This window comes from Lipophrys pholis, assembly GCF_963383615.2.
Source record: "Lipophrys pholis genome assembly, chromosome: 5".
Lineage (NCBI taxonomy): Eukaryota > Metazoa > Chordata > Actinopteri > Blenniiformes > Blenniidae > Lipophrys > Lipophrys pholis.
Window position 1 is genome coordinate 2266324 of NC_137628.1, and position 21669 is coordinate 2287992.

Here is a 21669-nt window from a genome sequence, read left to right on the forward strand (position 1 = left end):
CTCAATGTCATCTTTTTCTTGTGTGCATTTTGAACTTTCACTCACGGAGAACAAACTTTCCTATGAACAATAAAACAGCTGGTATTTGTCGCCAATGCCACCCATGCTGCATGTGTGACCCCGCAGGGCACTCTCAATGAAATCGTCCACTAAAAAAAAACCAAATGTTTCCCGATCGATCAGGGTTCAAGACTGCAGGTAACGCTCAGGTAGTCGGATCCTCGACGTGCTCTTGTTCCGCTCCACCTCAGGCGGTTACACAGTGAAGGAACGGTTTATTATTTTTTTTTTTTACACAATCACGTCTGGTTTTCTGAAACAATCTGCATGCCTGCAGGATCGGGACCAGATGGGAAATAAAATGAAGCTTTTTCTCTTTCTTGCTTCTCTCTGTTCTGCGGGAGAGAAGAAGGTCGAACGATGTGCATTAAAGACAGACATGCTCTGGAACATCAGGCCAGCATGTGTTGGCACGCCGCAGCCTGGAGAGCATGCACACACAGCCACATCACCAGTCTCATCGAACGATTTACTCACAGGATTCACGCAAAATAACAATAATATTCACAACACTACGTCTTTCATCAGGAAAGTGGACATAGATGGTAACAGTAGCTTCTCCTCCCGTTTTTAACATTAAAAAATAATTTTTAATGGATAAAAGCTCAATAGTTGTACTTGATAACTTAAGTAAATATAAATGAAGGAAATGTATAGATAAACAAATATTAATCTAAATATAACCTAGAAAGTAGCAAATAATACACAGTATACAATAGTAGTGCTCAACATGGTCTAGGTAAACTTTTTCTTTAAATGAATAAACTATGAAACATGTGTTATTTCTATCAGTTTGCCACGCTGGGATCAATAATTTGTACATACACTGACTACAGTAGTCTTGAAATAGACTTTAACAACACAGTATCTAAATCTTAATTTCGTATTAATACTAGTGGTAACTTTTTATAATGTCTCTTTAATATTAAAATGTGCCATCACACGCCAGAATGTTTGGGTTGTATTTGTTTTTGAAAAAAGGAAATTACACTTAAAACTTTGAGGAAAATAAATATAAAAAACAAAAAATAACATAATTGTGTAAATTCCAAATACAACTACCACTACTTATACTAGTACTACTTCTACTACTTAATTATGATAATGATAAAAATAAGAATAAGAAACGTCATCAGAGAAGCAATGATAACAGTAATAATGTCCTTTCAAGGGAAAACGTGTCATTTTTGCTTTTTCGTTTCAGAAAAATTTCCCCTTTACACAGCAACATTCTGAAAATAACGTAGTTTTCATGTTGGTCCACGAGTCGGTGCTGTTTGTTCTTCTTGTAATGAAACCACACGCACGCACGCACGCACGCACGCACGCACACACACACACACACACACAAGGTGTGGTTTGTTTTGGTTTATTTCCTCCAGCGCGGCAGGTTTTCCTCAAATGGCCTTCTGTCTTCAGGCTCGTTTCCTTCATTTGCCGGTTTTCAGTTTCCTCGCTTTCCGTTTGGTTCAGCTGCAGAACATCTCTGGATTTTTGCGAACGGCTCATAAAGGGTTAATGTTGATTGATTTCAACATTAGAAAACATCAGTCTCAAAGACCGGAGCTCCAGAAGCTGCACACGTTTCCCCTGCACTAATGAGCCCCTCATTCGCCTCTGAACATCGACGTGATTTCACTTTAAACGCACCTCTCTCTCTCTCTCTCTCTTTTCCGCTGCGTCGTCGTCGTCCTCTTCTACACTTTGTCTTCTCGGGTTCTGCTGCCAGCTGGAAACCCCGGCCGCTCTCTCGATCTGTAAAGATTCCATACAGCTCTGTGGCCACGCGCTTTCCTGTCGATATCTTGTGACTTTGTGACTAATCACATGTCCTTTGAAGTGCCACTGATCTCACTCTGCGGCCGACGAGCACGACAACACACACTTTTATTACTTGCGAGACTTTTTGTCTTTTTTTTCCCCCCATAATCCTTTCATGTTTGTCCTCGGCAGCTCTGTGATCCGTCTCTCGCTGCCTCCCCGTCCCTCATCCCGCTGCCTTTTTTATCTAATCCCAGACGAAAGGGAGTTGGACACTCATTCCAAAAAGTTGGATTTGTAAATAGCTTGAACCACATCTAAGGGAGAGACCGAATTAGCAAGAAAACACCAACTCAGGGCTGAGAAAGGGAGAAGGAAGAATACAATAGAGTTCAATGTTCAGAGGCAGAAGTCCTCTCGTGTGTCGGCTACAAAAGGTTATGGGCGACGGTAAAAGTTTTCTCCCAAAATAAACCATGAAGCCAAATGCAATTTCCACCTTCAGTCAACATAAACGATTGTTTGATCTCTGTTTTTCTGTGGAAATGATAAATGTAAGCGAGTCACTCTGGGTTCTCGGAGGCGTCTAATCGCTGACACGCACAAGGTTTCAAGATGTGACATGTGCGTTGACACACAGCGGACGGGACTCTGAAGTGACCCGCGGCGTCCGACACAGCGCTTTCCGACTCCGAGCCGTCTTGTCCGCGAGCTGACGTGTCCCGCCGGCTTCTCCAACGCGGCAGCGCCGCCGCGGTCTGATCAGGGAGCTGCTGGCAGACAATACCAGGGCCCGGTGCCACCGCCAGCTGCTTCCTCTCCTCACTGGAGTGGACTCAACTTATTTATTCCTCTTTTATAAGGCCGACATGAAAGACAGAGCTGTTTATATGTGTTTATTATGACTTGGGTTCACAATAGGAGTCTTGAGGAAGACTCCCTCAGAGAATCAAAGTGTTGGTGTGCGTTTGATGCTGGATTCAAGTGGCCTCCAGTGCTGGGATCAGCTGCTGAGTGATTAGTTTTTCTGACATTTGGACCTGATGTAGCATGACTTCATCCAGTAGCCCTCCTGCTTCTCTGCCCGCCAGATGTTGCCACTGGAGGGGGACTTTTCCTCACCTGCTGCTTCCAACGTTCCTTCATGGGAACAAAGAACAAGTTGTAGCGTTCCACTATGTCACAACACAACAGAAAACAGTAACGACGTGGACAAGCTGCAGTTAGGTGGAACATAAGAACTGTGATTAACCACCGATGGTGTAAACGCTTCTGTCATCTGTCACATCGGCCCTTTACGATTACCTTCGCTGTTTTTAGCCGCGTGTATTTATTTATTTATTGGTTTGTATGTGTTTTACCAACTTTTCACAAAAACTGTTGACTCGAATTGGATAAAATTTTCATGGAAGATTTGTCTTCATCCAAGGATGTTTCCTCTAGATTTTGAGAACGATTGTGTCAAAGGTCAAGTTCAAGGTCTGGAAAGGTCAAAAAACGTATTTTTGTCATAACACGGTCAGTTTTAATTTGATTGATGTCAAACCGATGGCAAAAAGGTCCGTTTTTGTCCTCTGATACGCCACGAGATGCAGTGGTGTCATTAGCAGTTCAGGGTGAAAGGTCAGGAGGGTCACACGGAAATGATCAAATGTGTGTCAAACAGTGATAACATGAAGTATTTCAAACGACCACGACAAATGATGGAAGGAGTGGTGTGGTGGATCAAATAACCTTGTTATCCATTGGTTTCCATGGTGACAAATGTGGCTTGGCGAAGGTATGCGCTCAACCGAGTGTCCGTTTTAGTTGAAATTACGATTGGGTTTGGTGTGAATACTCATCTATGCTCTAGAAAAGCATAAAACTGGTCACTTGAAATGGCGTAAATGTCACTTTATACTTTTATGAATCCAACTGATTAGTGTTATTCCTTCCAGCAGAGGGCGCCACTGAAAGTCTAAATGCAGCGAACACCAAGAAGAAATGTTTATTTTTCTGAGAGAGAAGAAAGAAATCAACCATGACTACGATGGAGACAACAGGAAGTAGATCTAATGTTGGTGATTTTGGATGAAGTGGATCACGTTGAACATTGTATATTAATCTATTAGTACAAACATATGTATGACATATTCACAAAGGCAGTGGTTAAACAGGAAGTGCTTAAACAGGAAGCTTAGCGAGACGGACAATCAGGGACAAACCTTTAGCTCTGGAACGACTAACAAACTCAGGCCCGTTGACGCGGCAACAATTTTAAGTGAAAACTTAAACTTATGCTGTAGTTCCAGTGTCTGTTTACACGACAAAGGTGCCAAAGCCACTGACAACACAAATTTTTGAAAACACTCCATCTGAACTGAAACGGAACAAAACGCCACTTTTTTGAAAACGCCTGCGACTGCTCCCGGTCAAGAGGGCAGTGGTAGTTAGTAGTTCTGCACATGCTCAGTAGAGCCAATCAGAACAATGTCTCCTCCAGAGTGTCATGACTCCCAGGTAATATTCTCCTGGGACTTGGTAGTTTTATTTTGACAATCACCACAATAACAATCCAACTTGGTCGTCTGTCCAGTAGAATGTCTGTGTTCTTACATTGTTAATGTTTAGAGCAGATTGTTCTCTGCTGCATAAGTGTGTGTGTTTTTTTTTTATAAAAAACAAACAACAGCACCAACTAGTGGACCAACATGCTAACTGCACTGTTTTCAGTGTTTCTGCCGTTTCCATATAAACAGATGCCGTTTTAAAAACACTGCTGTGTAAACGTGAAACTGAACTGAAATGAAAACATGAGATTTTACTTGAAATGTCTTGTAAATGGAGCCTTAGTCTTAACTAAGTTTAACTGCTTGATGAATTTCATACTAGTAACTATCTACTAGCGCATTACGGCTGAAAGTAGTGGCGTTAAAAAGGCACATTACTTTAAAACATAGGTTCTCAAAGTGCAGCCCGCGGGGCCAATGGCGGCCGGCAACAACATTTCAGGCGAACCACAATGAATTAAGTTTTTAGTTTTCATTCGGCTTTGCGTTGATTTAAAAGGCTGAAGCTCCATTTCGTGGTCCGCGATTGTTTTGTTTCTTAGGTTTACATCATGACATCATTGTTTTCTGCAGATGTGCGTCTTTGCCGTCCACACCTCAAAGCTGAGCCGGCGTTTTAGAATTTCCCCTCTCTGGGACCCACCTAAAAAAAAAAACATTTTAAAAACCTGTTTTAAACCTAAAACGCAGTGCAGTGGATTATTGGACAAAAGTGGAGCGTTTATGCGTGAAAGGGCGTCCTCATGTGGACAGGCTGACTGACTGTTCTAAATAAGTTTTAACATATATTCTGAATGGACTGCACACAGGACTGTTATACCCCAAATTTGACTGTAGAGGGCAGAAAAGCCCATTTTGGATTTTGTGTGCGTTACATCATTTCTCAAGGTTTTCTCAGGTTTGTCCTCATTTATTATTTAAAACGTACTGATTGCACATCACTGAATGCAGACCAATAAATGTAAATCGTAGAGATGCAACCTGGTCATCAAAATGATTTCAAATGAGACTTTTCTTTGTCTCTTTTTTTCCATTTTTTTTCTTCGGCAGCCCTCAGTCCAATCTTGGATTCCTAAATCGGCCCTCGGCTATCAAAACTTTAAGAACGCCTTCTTTAAAACATGCTGATCGGAGCTCTGCCAGCTCGTGACAGATGTCTGTTGTTGTTGTTGCAACAAGTACCTGGTCCAAACTGGTCCGTGTCCCACGTACAGTCCCGCGGAGAATGGCGGAGCCTCACGTCTGCAGCCGATCGGGGAGATTCCGGCCCGCCAGGAGGAGGCGGGCCATGGTGGAGCTGAGGGCGCCGGGAGAGACGGAACGAAGGAAAGACGAGTTCAAACCATGTCGGGCCTGCTGGGCTTTATCCACCAGCATCTGCAGAGGGTCGCAGCGTCCTGATAAAGATGAAGAAACCACGTAGAGGAGGGGATGAAGGCGGGGGGGGGGGAGGGGGGGGGGGGGCATTAAGTTTACATAGGTTTCTACCCCCACCTCCAACGCTCCATCATGCTATCAAACATCTACTGGCTTCGCCTTCATCTCTCCTCCCACCTGATGGGACGGCTGCTTTGATTCAGTGGCATGCTGGCTCTCTAAGCTTTTAACCATCCAGAGGAGATTTAGTTTCTTCACTGTAAAGTACAGTAGCGCCGTCGATATTCCTGTCCTGATGAGAGAAAACAGTTTCATCCATTTATGCATCAGACGCGCCGACCACAGCAACATCTTCATCTCAAACTCCTTTCATCTTCATTTCTAATGAAATCTTTCATTCCGCCGTACGTTTTCACTTCAAAAACTCTGCTTTCATGTTCCACCAGTGGACTCGGAAAGTTTCAGGACGAGCAGAGGTTTGCTGGTTCAGATCCCGTCTGTTCACTTCTGCACTTGGTCCTTGAGCAAAAGCCAACCGCTGCTGATTCTGCGACCAAACGGGCCAACATGGAGACCACATGATGGCAGGTGGAAAATGTTGGGAGTATCACTAAACTCAACCCGTCATGACGAGTTCCAGAGTGTGAAACTGTGAAAACCATTTGTTGAGTTTCTGAACTTTGCTGACATCTCTTCATTTTGTCATTTTTTTTAACTTTATGATGTTTCTTTTTAAGCAACTAATGAGCGAGGAAAGATGTTTTTACCTTGTGTCAGCTGATGTGGGACGGATCTATCAGAATCTGCCCGGCCGGCAGACACCGAGGGAGACTGCAGATGAAACATGTCAGAAAGGTGAAAAACATTCTTACTTACTCGTTTATGAACTTTTCTAGAGACGTCTTGTTTTTGAGAGGTGGGATGTTCCCCCAGGTCTCAGTTTGAAGAGGAACGTGTCCCTCTCTGATCAACACATCTGTACTGGACAGTTTTGGTTGTTGTGGTGGACGGTGATACTTTTGGACTGACCACATGATGGCGTCACTTCACAGAGAGAAAGTGTGAAACTGAGTTTGCATGTTTTCTCCAGGTCCCTCGATTTCACTCCAGAAACGTGTTTGAAGCCATTAAAAGGCCCAATTATTATGCACATAAATTAGTATTTGCATTTCAAACGTTGTCCCGTGTCCTTTACATTGCCGTGATTTGTAATCAATACTTCCAGTAGGGGGCAGTGCATGTTGCTGGTTTCATGTGGGACAAAGTTTTTAATCCAAAGATCCATGAAACAGGTTCAAAACTGCTGATATAAGTGTTTGTATTCTTCATATTTAAAACTTGGTCTCAGCAGATCATTTGTTGCCTTTTATTTTCAATTTTGCTGGTGAAAACTCCAAACCGTTCACTTAAATCGTCCGAATCTTTGTCTTGATGTCCAGTAGAGGTCGTGTTGTAGATGATCTTTGTATCCACACACACATTCTTTCCTAGAAGTTGTTATTATTATTATTATTATTATTATTATTATTATTATTATTATTATTATTATTATCTTTTTTGTTCCTTTCTCTGGTCACATATGAGCTATACTGGTCAACACTGCCCCTACAGGTCATCAGGGGTATTACTGTCATTATCATGCATCTGTCAGCTACAAATAAACAAAGCAAATCACACAGATTAGTTGGTTTTAAAGCAACATAAAATGAGATTCCTTCTTCTTCTATTTTTAACATCTTCTTCATGAACCGTGCATAAATCAGCAGGGGGCTTTTTTTGTGACCCACCTTGTGAGCTAAGACCTTCCTGTTGTTAATCCTTGTTGTCTTTCAGCAGCTGCAACCAAGAAAAAAAACAACAGAAACACATTTAGACTTTTCAACTGAATCAGAAAATTGAGAAACGGCTCGTATAACCTTTCAACTCTCGTTCTTATAAAACATGAAGCAATGATTAATCGTTCACAGAGTGGCTCTTATGGGCTAAACACATGGATGGCCAGCTGCTTTTCATTATAATCCCAGATTGTATGTACTAAAACATTAACTTTCAACATTACATCAAACCAACAAGCCTAAATTCAAACCAGTCAAAGGATTTCAGGGCACGAACTGAAAACACTTTTTAACGATTCCTCAGCTGGATGATTGAACTTTAATCAGCAGACACTTGACAAGATGAGACGTTGACAGACACTTACTGAGTCACACTACAGTGTCACTGTTTCAAATACTTGAATTACTTTGGAATTTGCTTTTCAAGTCATGATTACATTTATTAATGAATTAATGCTGATGAGCATGAAACCAACACAAATCTTCACATGATAGTGAACGGTATGAGGATAAACTTCTCACGTCTACAACTTCTGTCTGTCCACTGGAATGTCCGTGTTCTCTCATTGCTAATGTTTATAACGGACTGTTCTCTGCTGCATGTGTGTGTGGTTTCATTACAAAAAACAAGCAACACCACCATCTAGTGGCCTAACATGAAAACTACATTGTTTTCAGGGTATCGGCCGTTTCCGTGCAAATGGGACATCGTTTTCGAAACATTGCTGTGTAAACGTGAAACTTTTCTGAAACCAAAATGCTATCCAAATGATTGCATCAGAAATGACAGGCCTTAAAAATAAAAAATGACCCTGGCTATAACTTTAAAGCATTTACAAATGGACGTACTGACACTGACACTCACTTCAATTATGACATTAAGTCAAAAATATATATATTTTTCTCTATTTTCACATTTAAAGTGTCAATCAGGGGGAAAAATGCAGAAACACAGCAATGTTTTTCTTGTTATAGGTAATCTATTCCCACACAACAAGCATCAATCATATTTCAGCAGGTATTCTGTGAAATTTGTAATCTTGCTTTCAAAATATGTAAAAATGTGGAAATTATAGATTACAGTTACTTCTCTGTTTAAGGGTTAAAGGTGTGTAAACTGTGTTAATTTTACATTAAGCTGTTTTTCTGTTATTATGTGGGTATAATGAACAAGACCAACATATCTTTATGCGTTCCAGTGAAGGTAATTCAGCAGGATACATAGAACAGATGGGAGGGTGTGAGTAATAATTCAATGATATACTTAGATATACATAAGAAATAACACAAATTGTGAGGTATTAGCACAAAATGGTCCTTTGTCTCACTTAAATATGTTTAAAAATGAACATACCGTCTGTAGTTTCAACTGTGAGGCACTAATTAAATCATATATGATCAAATTTTCTTCCATTTTCCAATAAAAGCATAAGTCAGGAGCACTGATGTACTGCACTGATTGTCATAAAGGGGTTTATGTTATTATGCAAAATGAAAAGCAGATTTTTTTTTTTAATGTCATGTTGTATCATTATTTTTATATTATATATAAAACCAATGAAGTGCTCTGTCCTGGTAGTAAAAGGAGCTAAAGGACTAAAACTCAGCAGTGTTTGTATTATAATGAGAGGTTTGGGTTAATCTGGTTTTGCAGGATTAATATATTCCAGTTTGTAATCTGTGACTTTTGTGATCTCACCTTTGAATTGAGGAAGTTATTGAGGGAGTTATGGATCGTGATTGAGGGTTAAAGGTCTGTGTGATCCTGAGGCTGGAGGATCTTTAAGGTGCTGCAGTAAGCGGCGGTCTTCCCGTCATGCTCCTCTGCCCGGAGTCGCTCCACCATCTAGTGGCTGCATCCGAAACACGAGGCTCCCACTTCATACGGCAACGCACATTAAATAAGTACTCATGTTGCTTCTATGGAAACACAAATAACTCCAAGCCAATCATTTGAAGTTCATCCATACTGCGCTAATGATGCTAATAAGGCTAATGACAAAGAGGTTCCTCTGTTCTACTTTCATGTGGAGACAGAACAACGTCTCCTTCCTGAGGACAGGATTGGATGGGTTCTGGCTTCAGACGTCTGAATTCACTTTGAAAATCTTTCTTTTTTTTTCCTATCATGAGAGAGGAGGCGACTGGAGCAATTGAGAGAAAGCGGGAAAAGGATTGTTTGGAGTCAGAAACACATTTCAAAGGCTTCCCCAAAAACAGCCTGCGAAATCTGAGATGAAACCAGCTAATAAAGCGCCACACAGCAATAAATAATGCAACAAGAGGAAACAACATGAAAGATCTTTTCATCTCCTTATAGAGAGAAAGAGGCAGAGGAAGGCGATGAGAAACGTGTACACGCTCGGCTCTCGAGTCCCGACCAGACTTTGTTGGACTTTGCTTTGAAACTTTGAGCTTCTGGTCAGGAGCAGGAACAGATTTGTGCTTTACAGTCCCGACGATGTGTTTAATCGGAAAAATACGAAAGAAAAACATGTTTTTCTTTACTCATCCGGAGCTCTCCCCTTCATAACCTATGACACCCACTTCCAGTTTCGTGTGATGTTGCTCCACATGTGTTGTTTTTCCTCTAACCCCCCCCCCCCCCCCCCCCCCCCCCCCCCCCCCCCCCCCATGTGGACCGAGTGCTGTAATTTCCCTAATTTCACATCAAGACAGTCTTTGCTCTCACTACATCCTCTCTGCTGTGACTCGGTACATTCAACAGGGCTGAGAATTCCCCTCACACTACCCTAAAATAGTTCTGTCCAACCAGCTGACGGCCAAAGACGGAGATCAAACCCACCACAGAAAAGGAGGGGGTCGGGCGGGGATCAACACCGGGGTTTCCTCTCATAATCTCTGCTAGATTAAGGTGGACATGTGGGCTTCCTGGAGAGGATGAAGAGGGATTGAGTGGTGACTGGAAGTGGACTGTGTGGTTTCCATATTATTATTAATAATGGGGGAGTTCAACAGTGCTGCATGTGAGGCCTGCGGATGAGGAGTGAAAAGAGACACCGCAGAAAAGAGGAAGAAAAAAATCTGAATAAAAAAATAAAAAGAGTAAAAACCTGTGTGTACCGTTGTATGACACTGACATCTTGTGGCCAGATGAGTGAACTGAATTTGAATTCAGACGTTTCTCTGGCCACACACACACACTCATGGGTGGATTTTAGTTAAACGTGAGTTATAGTTTTCAGGATGTTTCACCCAGAAAAACAGTAAAACACCAAATCCACAGAGTCTTATCAGGGATGTACAGATATCAGTGTCGGCCCGATTCTGCAGGTCGAAAGCTCCCCGATGCAACCCGGCGAGTATTTCCTGACGTCATGCATCAGCAATGTCGCTCGCAGATACGCAAGAGGGGCAGGAGTGATGTCTTGCGAGACTCTACGCACCGCACTCTGGGTACTGTAGACTGTGAGGCCTTGTCCACATGACAACATCGTTTCATGTAACTGCATCGTTTTTGTCCGATCATCCACACGCCGCAGCGTTTTAGGACCCCAAGAACGATTCTTTATTATTTTTTTTTAGACTGGTTCCAGAGTAGAGGAGCTCGAAAACGCTGCCTCACCTTAACCCTAACCCCTTGGCCAAACAAGAAACGATGATGTCATCGCCCCACTTCTCTATGGCGACGTCACTTAACAACAACAACAATGGCGGACGACCTGCTCCAGATCGAGCTGCAGAAGCTGCTGATGCTCGTCGCTTTTATAAGGCCACATTTGGATTTGTCGAATCCCAGGATTTTATTCATACCCGTGTAGTCTTCTGTTTTTGTTGTATTTCTGGTGCACAGTTAGAGCCCCCCCTATAGGCCTGACATATGTACCCACATCATTTTGAGTAGTTTTCATGGTGTCCTGTGGATGAGGGGGGGGGGGGGGGAGCTGATTGAGGGTTATGAATCAGAGAAAGACGATTGTTCTGGCTTGTTTGGACAAGGTCTAAGGCTGTTGGAGGTGACGTAGCGTTGACACCGGCTGTGCGGAGGTGCTTTGTGGTGACGCAGAGTCTTTGCATACTGTATGGAGTATGATTATGCTTCATGGCATTTTACTCCTACTCCTTTTACAGTACTCTGTATCTGCAAGTAGCTAAAGGTTAGTACTCATCCATTAAAAAAGTGGTACCAATACATCCCTAGTAAACAGAGTTTAGACTGCAAAAATGAAAATAAAAACTGATGATTAAAAATGTGTGGAAAATGTACACTGCAAGCAGAGGAGCCGATAAACTCTGTTTGCTTCATCAAATACCACTCTGTGTGTGTGTGTGTGTGTGTGTGTGTGTGTGTGTGTGTGTGTGTGTGTGTGTGTGTGTGTGTGTGTGTGTGTGTGTGTGTGTGTGTGTGTGTGTGTGTGTGTGTGTGTGTGTGGTGTGTGTGTGTGTGTGCCTATCTTTGAGAAAAGATACTGAAGATCTATCCATCCATCCATCCATCCATCCAGATCAAACCACACTTTCTGACTCTAGGGTCACTACTTTCTATCAAAATCATGTTTTTGACTGTAGGAGGAAGATGGGGTGTCATACACAAGCTATTCATGCACAAGAGGAACATGCAAACTCTCTATATAGAGTCCGAGGCCGGACTCGAACCCGCGACCCCGTGAATTTACTACATCTCAGCTGCAGGAAAGACATTTGGCCAGTAGGAGGCGCCAGATGTCAGTTTTATCTTTGAATATTATTTATTTGTCTGAGATCATTGATGAAATGACTGCATGTTTTACACACTTCTGTTGTTTGTGACGATATTTCATGTTTCAGGGGGAAAAACTAACCTGCTTAAAAAGAGTCGCGGTTAACGGCTGAAGCGGAAAGGTTTACATCACTATTAAAACTTTGTGTGTGTGCGTGTGTGTGTGTTTTTGTGTGTGTGTGTGTGAGAGAGAGAGAGAGAGAGAGAGAGAGAGAGAGAGAGAGAGAGAGAGAGAGAGAGAGAGAGAGAGAGGGGGCGAGATTAGCGCGCCGCTTTAAGCCGCGTGCGTCGCGCGCTCACCTGCACCGGGACGTTCTGCACACAGACGCACCTTTTCGGTTCCTCCTCTCCGGATGTGGGTCGCAGCATTAAACCGGCAGGTGCGATGGATTAACTGACTCCTCCCGCGCTGTCCGAGGAAGGTGCGGCTCTTTGGGCTTTTCTTTTGGTTGAAGTTGCTCCACATCCAGGACGGCCGGACGGACGGCGCGCCCCGCGCGCGCTCAGGAGCGGATTACAGCGCACAGACCCGCGGCTCGGTAAGCCTTCACACCTCCCGCTAATATTGCCAACTAGACGGAATAACGAGCAGACACTGAAGGGCCCAAAATAGATTCCTGTCGGGAGAAACTGGGTTTGTTTTCCTTCTGCGCGTCGCTGCGAGAAAACGACGCACCGACTCCACGAGAGCCTCGATTTATCCCGAAAGACATTAAAGGAAAAAAAAAAACCCTTTAACTTCTCCTACAAACTGGATTATCTCATTGGTTTCTGAAGAAAAAGATTCAGAATTCACTGTTATGTTCTGAAAATAAAAAGTCCCTTCAACATGTATAATTTAAATATCCTGAGTGTCCCCCTGAAAGCCCCCTTTTTTGGGGGGGGGGGGGGGGGGGGGGGGGGGTGACACTGAGTTCACCTGTCCACATCCACCTCCGCCATACTATGAAGGGAGGATGATGATGAATGGATTCCACTTCCTAAAGTAATGGACACACTGGGAGTTTATACCTTCAGTTAATTCTACATGACGGATCAATATTCTTGTAACCAAAACCAAATCCAGGTCTGGCTGTCAGGTGCTTAAAGATGCTTTATACGCCCCAAATCACCATCCTGTGACAACCAGTATGACAAAAAAAAAGACTTAAAAATACCTCAAAAGAAACAAATACTGAAATACTGTGAGTCCTAGTTATAACAGCGTTCTCTTAAAAGAATATAATCGGCAATTTATATCCTTTTGTCTGTGAAAATAACAACTGATATGCAAGTTGCCAGTTTGAGCTTAACAGTCTTTTAAAAATCAGTCAAGTAGAGACATTTTTATGACCGGAGACCTGTCCAGGTTGGATTCTACTGGATGGATGGATGGATGGATGGATGGATGGATGGATGGATGGATGGATGGATGGATGGATGGATGGATGGATGGGTGGAAAATGCCCCAAACAGGATGTGAAAATCAGACATGTGGACCAAAGAGAATGTTGGTTCCCCTCAGACTGAAGAAGAGGGGACGATGAAGTGTAGGGACCCTGACGAGGGCCTGGACACCAGGTCAGCCAATCAACAGGGCCAACTCGTGGCCCGGCATGCCAACGACATCGCTGCCATATAAATGTGAGACTTTTTTTTTGAAACGAAAAGGCAAAAACAATGTTTGCCCTTGAAATGATGTCGTGGACACGGAGCCTCCATTGCTGTTCAGTTTCTACAGCTTCAGTGGAGATGATCGTTCCCATCAGTGGCTTTAATCCTTCGCTGTAACTCTGAATCGTCCCCGTAGACCTGATGTGGCAAACGTTTCAGTTCAGGGGTCACGTTCAACCCCATTTCATCCCGAGTGGGTCGGACCGGTAAAACAGTCCAAGAATAACTTTTGAATTAAAACGTTGAAGTTTTTCTTGTGAATGACTCCAGTTTCAACATGAAGCCAATTTGAATGAAACCTTCTGGTGGGAAATGCAGTGAAAGCTTCTCCTCTCGCTGTTGCATTCTGGGTGTTTTCAGAAACTCCCCTTGACTGCGTTAATGTTAATATTAATGAGAATGACAAACGTAAGACAGACTGTAAATTATGTCCTGACAAAATATCAAGAGGAGATGAATACTTCATACAACAATAGCAGCTTAATCACCAGCAGTTAGCCCGATGTCGCTCATTAGTTTAACTGCTCTGCATGTATCTCCAAGCCGCGCTACATGCTACATGCTACATGCTAAAGAGTTTCAGGCTCACACACCAGCGATGCTACATGTTATATGCTAAAGAGTTTAAGACTCCAGACACCAGCGATGCTACATGCTAAAGAATTTCAGGGCTCACACACCAGTGAGGCTACATGCTACATGCTAAAGAGTTTCGGGGTTCACACACAACCGATGCTACATGTTATATGCTAAAGAGTTTAAGACTCCAGACACCAGCGATGCTACATGCTAAAGAGTTTCGGGGCTCACACACAACCGATGCTACATGTTATATGCTAAAGAGTTTAAGACTCTAGTCACCAGCGATGCTACATGCTAAAGAATTTCAGGGCTCACACACCAGTGAGGCTACATGCTACATGCTAAAGAGTTTCAGGGCTCACGCACCAGTGAGGCTACATGCTACATGCTAAAGAGTTTAAGGCCCAGACACCAGCGATGCTACATGCTAAAGTGTTTCGGGGCTTACGCACAAGCAATGCTCCATGCTAAACATAATTAAAGTGTGACTGATACACTCATTAACAGCTCCGTCCCTCAGTGTACAGTAGCATAGCGCAGTGCGTAGATAGATGCTACACACTGCGCTATGCTACGGTGGACTGTGAGGCTGTTGGAGGCGACGTAACATCAACGTAGAGGCTGTATGGAGTTAGCCACACATAGCCTTCTCGTGTCGTTACCATATGACATATGAATTAGGCTTCATGGTATTTAATAAGTACTCATATCGGTACTTTGTATCACAGGTATCTAAAGGTTCGTACTTGTACTCGTCTTCGTAGAAAACTGGTATGAATGCATCCTTTATAACTTTGTGCTTTATTTCATCTGGATTATTTCTCTGCATTTGTTTCATTGAATCTGCAACCGAAACATAGAATTTCTTTGTGTTTGAACTATTTCCCTCATGTTTACATCCTAAAACCCTCCACATGCGTGAGCGAAGCGGCGGGATCGCCCTCAAACAGGCTTCCCCCTCCGCTCTCACAGTGACTCAGTCGTTTTCTACATTCAACTGCTGCTAAACTATTGATGAATGGACCTAATAGTACGAAGTCTGTGTGATATGAAAATGTGTTTTACTAATGCATCGCTGCGACGGGGAACATGTCCAGCTGCACTCGCAAACAACCAGTCTGAGCGCAGCTACACACACACACACACACACACACACACACACACACACACACACACACACACACACACACACACACACACACACACACACACACACACACACACACACACACACACACACACACAGAGCGTGGCTCCGCATGTTGTGCTGCATCATGCTTCTGGGAAACACACTATCGCACTGTGTGACACTGATGAAGAAGATGCTGATGAAGAAGACGCAGCCGCGCGTCTCTGCTTGACACGAACGCAAAGCGAGCGTTGACACTCGGCGCTGAAACGGAACAGAAGAAGAAGAATACGAGGCCGGCTGCGTTGTGAAGGCCCTCCCAGGCTTTACTAATTTATGATGTTATTTTTAGGCGAGGCTACATTTTTGATGCTTCGTATTTGTCAAGTTTAATACTGAGCGAAAACTGGTGTGTGTGTGTGTGTGTGTGTGTGTGTGTTCGCCTCTTTGTACGCTGCACTTCGTGGAGGAGCGCACACTCATGCCGACACGTGTTCGGACGGAGGCCAAGTGCGCGGATACTTCAGGAGTTTCGGGGCGACTAATAGTTTCAGACTGTTCAGACGTCGCAGTATCATAACCAGTACATGAAGATCCGTGTTTTAAAAGCACTATATATTTTTAATCTGTCAGATGAAGCACCTCGGTTGCAGCGCTCTCTCCTCAGAGGGCCTCGTTTAGAGTTTGCATGTTGTTTCTGTGCTAGAATGTTTTTGGGGTTTTTTTTCTGATTCTTCTCATTGTCTGAAAACATGCATTTGGGGCTAACTGCTAACTGCTAACTGTAACCTCTCTGCACGACTTCCCTGAAGGGATTAATCACCTTTGCGATGCGTTTAAGGCCCCGTTTACACGACAACGTTTCACGTGACAACACCTAATCCGCAAAAAAAAAGGAGTGTGATTACACTGCAGCAGCGGACACAGAGACAACGATGTAGTTAGTATGCCGGGCCACTGGAGGGCGCTGTTGCTTGATTTTGTAATGAAACTACACGGATGTGTGCAGAGAACAAAACGCTATAAACGTGAAGAAAATGGAGAGAACCCGACATCCGCATGGACTGATGACACATCGGATGATATCAGGGGAGAGTCTCAACTATTAAACTACTGATATGGACGATAAAACTAGAATACGGACCGCGAGTTGTACCACTACGCAGCCGCCATATTTGTTTGCAATTAGATGAGCAGGAGGGAGGGGGGAGAGATGTGCAGTAACAGGCTCTGTAGCCTCCATCAGTCTCTGCAGGAGGGATTAGCGGCCATGAAAGAATCTTTCCACCTTGGGAGCCGGATTAAAAACTTTGCGGATACAGTGCGTCCGCACACTGGTGCCGTGTAAACGGACCCCCCCAAAAGTGAAGAAAGTTTTTGCGGATACACTCTAATTCGTTTTATTCGTTCATCAGTTCCTGGTGGTGACAGGAAACGACTTCTGGTGTAGAAACTGACCAAATCTACGGTGCAACTTACTGAGAATTCATATGGAAACCAGTGAGAGATTAAAGTTCCTCCACCAGAATCCACACGGGAAAAATGAAAAATGTAGGATCCAGTTTTAGTTGTTGCTGTACGTCTCTAATACGTTGTCATTACCTTTCTGAAGGAAATTCGTCATTACACTTATACAAACTCGTATTTCCAGCATTTATATTTCCTGAAAAATACCCGTTTTTCTTTTTTTTATGCATCTTATCGTCACGGAAACGCCAGAAGTTTCCCGAAGCAAGATTCCGTTTTTACAATCGATGTCGATTTGCACTGGAAAAACGAATAACGATCAGTTTCACAACATTTCAGACTTTTCTCGTGGCTTCAAGACTCTTTCTTTGAAAGAGTCTGGCTTTTTTGGGGGGCCAAATCGGGCAAATGTGGATATTTTTGCTGGAGTTGCTGCGACGCCATCTTTGATATCCCAGAAACCAGTGAGGCAGGTTTCCTAAGATGCCGTCAGTCGGCGAAATTGAGTGGAAGTGAGTGGTGATGGTCTTATTTTGGTGTGTTGCTTTATTCTCTGTGCAGAAGTGAGCCTTTATTTGGGAAGTATATTTGAAAGATCTTTTTCTAGTAGAGTAACTTTAACTTTTGATAAGCGTCACCGTCATGGGATCAAGTTGTTAATTCATCACGCTGGTGACAGGATACGGCGAAGGTCAAAGGTCAAGTCACCGTCCAACAACATTCCAATAAATATTATAATGAAGCCCCCTGCTCCCTCCCTGCTCCCTCCCTGCTCCCTCCCTGCTCCCTCCCTGCTCCCTCCCTGCTACCTGCTCCCTGCTCCCTGCTCCCTGCTCCCTGCTCCCTGCTACCTGCTACCTGCGCCCTGCCCCCTGCTACCTGCTACCTGCGCCCTGCCCCCTGCTCCCTGCTCCCTCCCCCCTGCTCCCTCCCTGCGCCCTGCGCCCTCCTCCCTGCCCCCTGCTCCCTGCTCCCTCCTCCCTGCTCCCTGCTCCCTCCCAGCTCCCTGCGCCCTGCGCCCTGCGCCCTGCTCCCTCCCTGCTCCCTGCACCCTGCTCCCTCCCTGCTCCCTGCCCCCTGCTCCCGCCCTGCTCCCTGCGCCCTGCGCCCTGCCCCCTGCCCCCTGCCCCCTGCTCCCTGCTCCCTGCACCCTGCTCCCTGCACCCTGCTCCCTGCTCCCTGCTCCCTCCTCCCTGCTCCCTGCTCCCTCCCTGCTCCCTGCGCCCTGCGCCCTGCTCCCTCCCTGCTCCCTGCTCCCTGCACCCTGCTCCCTGCTCCCTGCTCCCTCGCTGCTCCCTGCTCCCTCCTCCCTGCTCCCTGCTCCCTCCCAGCTCCCTGCGCCCTGCGCCCTGCTCCCTCCCTGCACCCTGCTCCCTGCTCCCTGCTCCCTCCCTGCTCCCTGCTCCCTCCTCCCTGCTCCCTGCTCCCTCCCTGCCCCCTGCGCCCTGCGCCCTGCTCCCTGCTCCCTCCCTGCTCCCTGCTCCCTGCTCCCTCCCTGCTCCCTGCTCCCTGCTCCCTCACGATCCGGTCACATTTTTGTTGGAGTTTCTACAAAATGTTTGTCGGAGATGAGTCCTTATTGTTTTGAGGTGATTTACGTACACCACAGTTGTAGTAAGTAGTAGTTGTGTACATGCTCAGTAGAGACAATCAGAACAATGTTTCCTCCAGAAGTGTCATGATTCATGATGATTCCAGTCCATAGTCTCCTGGGACTTGGTAGTCGCCGCAATAAAAATCCAACTTGGTCGTCTGTCCACTAGAATGTCCGTGTACGAACATTGTTAATATTTAGAGTGGATTGTTCTCTGCTGCATGTGTGTGTGTGTGTGGTTTCGTTACAAAAACAAACAACAGGGCCAACTAGTGGCCCAACATGAAAACTGCATCTTTTTCAATGTTTCGTTTTCAAAATGTTGTGTAAAGGTTAAGCAAAAACTCTAAAGTGTTTTTTCTTGAAACAGGTCCAAACAGGCCCGCAGGCTGATGAAAAAAATGCCAAATACTATTTCAAACTTTAATGGAAGTAACTGCTGCTTTGAATTATTTCCTAAGGGAAGCTGAAAGCCGAAAATTTACCGATATCAAAATTTACGAAAATTACCGACGTCATTTTGCCCATTTCGGTATATTCGGTGTTTAAGGGGCCGTCCACACGAGCAAGCCGTGAACACGGGTCCCAGGGTGGGGAAATTCTAAAACCCCGGCTCGTGCCGTCCAATACCCCGATATAAAACAAGAGTTATATATCGGTTTATGAGAGGGGTCTACTTCTAAATTACTATGTGGTCTGTCTTCTTCTGCGTTTCTTGTGTGCTTGGTGTGTTACAGCGCCCCTAAAGGCCTGGCATGTGTACTACATGCCCTGAAGTTTACAAGGGATGCAACTTGTTTGTCTCTTTATAGAGAACCTGATTACTTGGCAACTTGAATGTGGCCATTTTCCAGTAAGCTCTTTGTAATATCCATATTTAGAATTTGTTCACAAGAGATTGTATTTTTAATACTTTGTGTTTGCAGGAAATTTTTTGGTTATTTTATACTTTTAAATGTATTCAGTCGTTCTCATTTCAAGTGATCCGTACTTATCAGCTCTTCAATAAATCCTAACAACTAAAAGTACTTAATTTGTATTTTCTTCATTTATTTTCAGACAGTGTATTTTTACAGTCCTTTAAAGTGGCAATACGTAGGTCCAGGGGAGTCATACTATCAGTATAACTGCCACATCGAGTGACATTTTTTTGCGCAGGGGACACAGTGGAATAGTTATCGTCCAGTTATCGTTATCTAGGTGAACTGCTCAATATATATATTTAAATCGATACTATACTGGGCCCCGCCGGTACCGGTATCTTTTTTTGGGGGGGGGATTTTTTTTAACGTCGACGCGGAGTGTCATTGTGTTGTAATTTGCACCGAGGAGAGTCGTCAGTCTCTCTGTCGGGGGAAACGTCGGCCCGCTTTTTCGCTTTCTGACTTTCATTCACTTTGGATTTTGTAGACGCAGGAGCATGGCGAATGACCGGTAGATCCCTCGGAGAGCCATCGTTGGTGGAGGGTGTGCGCGAGAAATTGACGGCTCTTTACGTGATCGTGTGTGTGTGTGTGTGTGTGTGTGTGTGTGTGTGTGTGTGTGTGTGTGTGTGTGTGTGTGTGTGTGTGTGTGTGTGTGTGTGTGAGTGTGTGTGTTGGTGTGGGTTACGGAATGTTTTGGACAATCGAAAGAAAACAGCGCTCCGGTTTCTTTTTTTATTTGTTTATTTATTTTTTGCGCCCTGGTTTCTGAGAGGTGTGAAAAAACGTCCGAGACGGGGTGCGCGCGCCGCGCTCCGACTCGAGATCCGCAACTGTGCTTCATACACAACCTTATTTACCAACAACTGTTGGTCCTGGACACAACTTCAAAATAAAAGTCAAAACAACGTATTTTCAAAACAATCTTCTCCCAACCGAGCTTGCACTTCGAAAAGAATACTGGATGCTCATGTGTAAATGACATGGCGTTTTCGTCCGTGCGAGAGTGCGCATGCGTAACTGACTCAAACGACTCGTGGAAACTCTGTACAAAGAAATCGAGTGCATCACTAACGGAGCAGCAAAGAGCAAGAGTCTTGTGAGAGAGAGAAATAAAAGAGAGAGAGAGAGATATAGAGAGAGACAGAAGGGAAACAATGGCTGCTGCTAAATCCACAAGGCTGCAACTGTGTTCTCTTTTTATTTGGAAAATAATCCAAATACAAGGTGGTAATCAGTATCGATACCAAAATGTTGGTATCGCGAACAACACTATGCTGCACCTAATATTACATCTAATGCTATTTCAAACGCTGCTTCAAATGCTACTTCTGATGCTACTTCTGATGCTACTTCTGATGCTAGTTCTAATGCTAGTTCTAATGCTACTTCTAATGCTACTTCACGAAGCTTATCTTCTGCATCTCTCGGTGTAACTTTCACTGAAATATAGCAGTTATTGTTGTTCTTGTCATATTTTCTCTGTAAATTCACCCCTGGTGCCGGACTAGACTCGCTGGACGCTAGTTTTTGTTCCATATGTTTGCCGCCGCTGCTTAAAGCTTTACATCCAGCAGTGAAAGATTAGACAGTTTTACTGAAACAAAGAGTGTGAAGCCTGAAACTCATCTTTATACTCAGCGTTGGCCTTCATCCTGTGCTCTACTGATGCTGCTGTTAAATCCTGAATATTTTAAAAAGCAAATCCTCATTAAAGCGTTTCTCTAGAAACGTCTTAAAACATGAACTCATTAAAAAGTGAGGCAGTAAAACCTCCCGCTTCAACCTGATTAATTCGATTCAGGCAGCAGAGGAACTTCAGCTGCGACGAGGTTTAAAAGGTTTCAGATCGTCTGGAATCTTCTTCACAATTCAGCCAGTTTGGCTTCAGTCTGATGAAGCAACAGAAATATTTCTTTAAGCTTTTTTAAGAAATGAGGTCAATCAGAGGCTAAGTTAAAAGTTTAGGGAATTTGACTCCAGAATTAGGGGGATACCCGCCATATCTGGCAACAC

At 44.1% G+C, this 21669-nt stretch overlaps 1 protein-coding gene across 1 annotated transcript in view; it reads left to right on the forward strand.

Moving 5' to 3' along the window:
- Positions 1 to 12576: 12576 nt before the first annotated feature.
- Positions 12577 to 21669, forward strand: part of frmpd1a (FERM and PDZ domain containing 1a) — a gene marked incomplete at its 3' end in the record, with an annotated part of 57856 nt that continues 48763 nt past the window's right edge. The window contains exon 1 of the mRNA XM_080463563.1: positions 12577 to 12844. The remainder of the gene's footprint in view (positions 12845 to 21669) is intronic.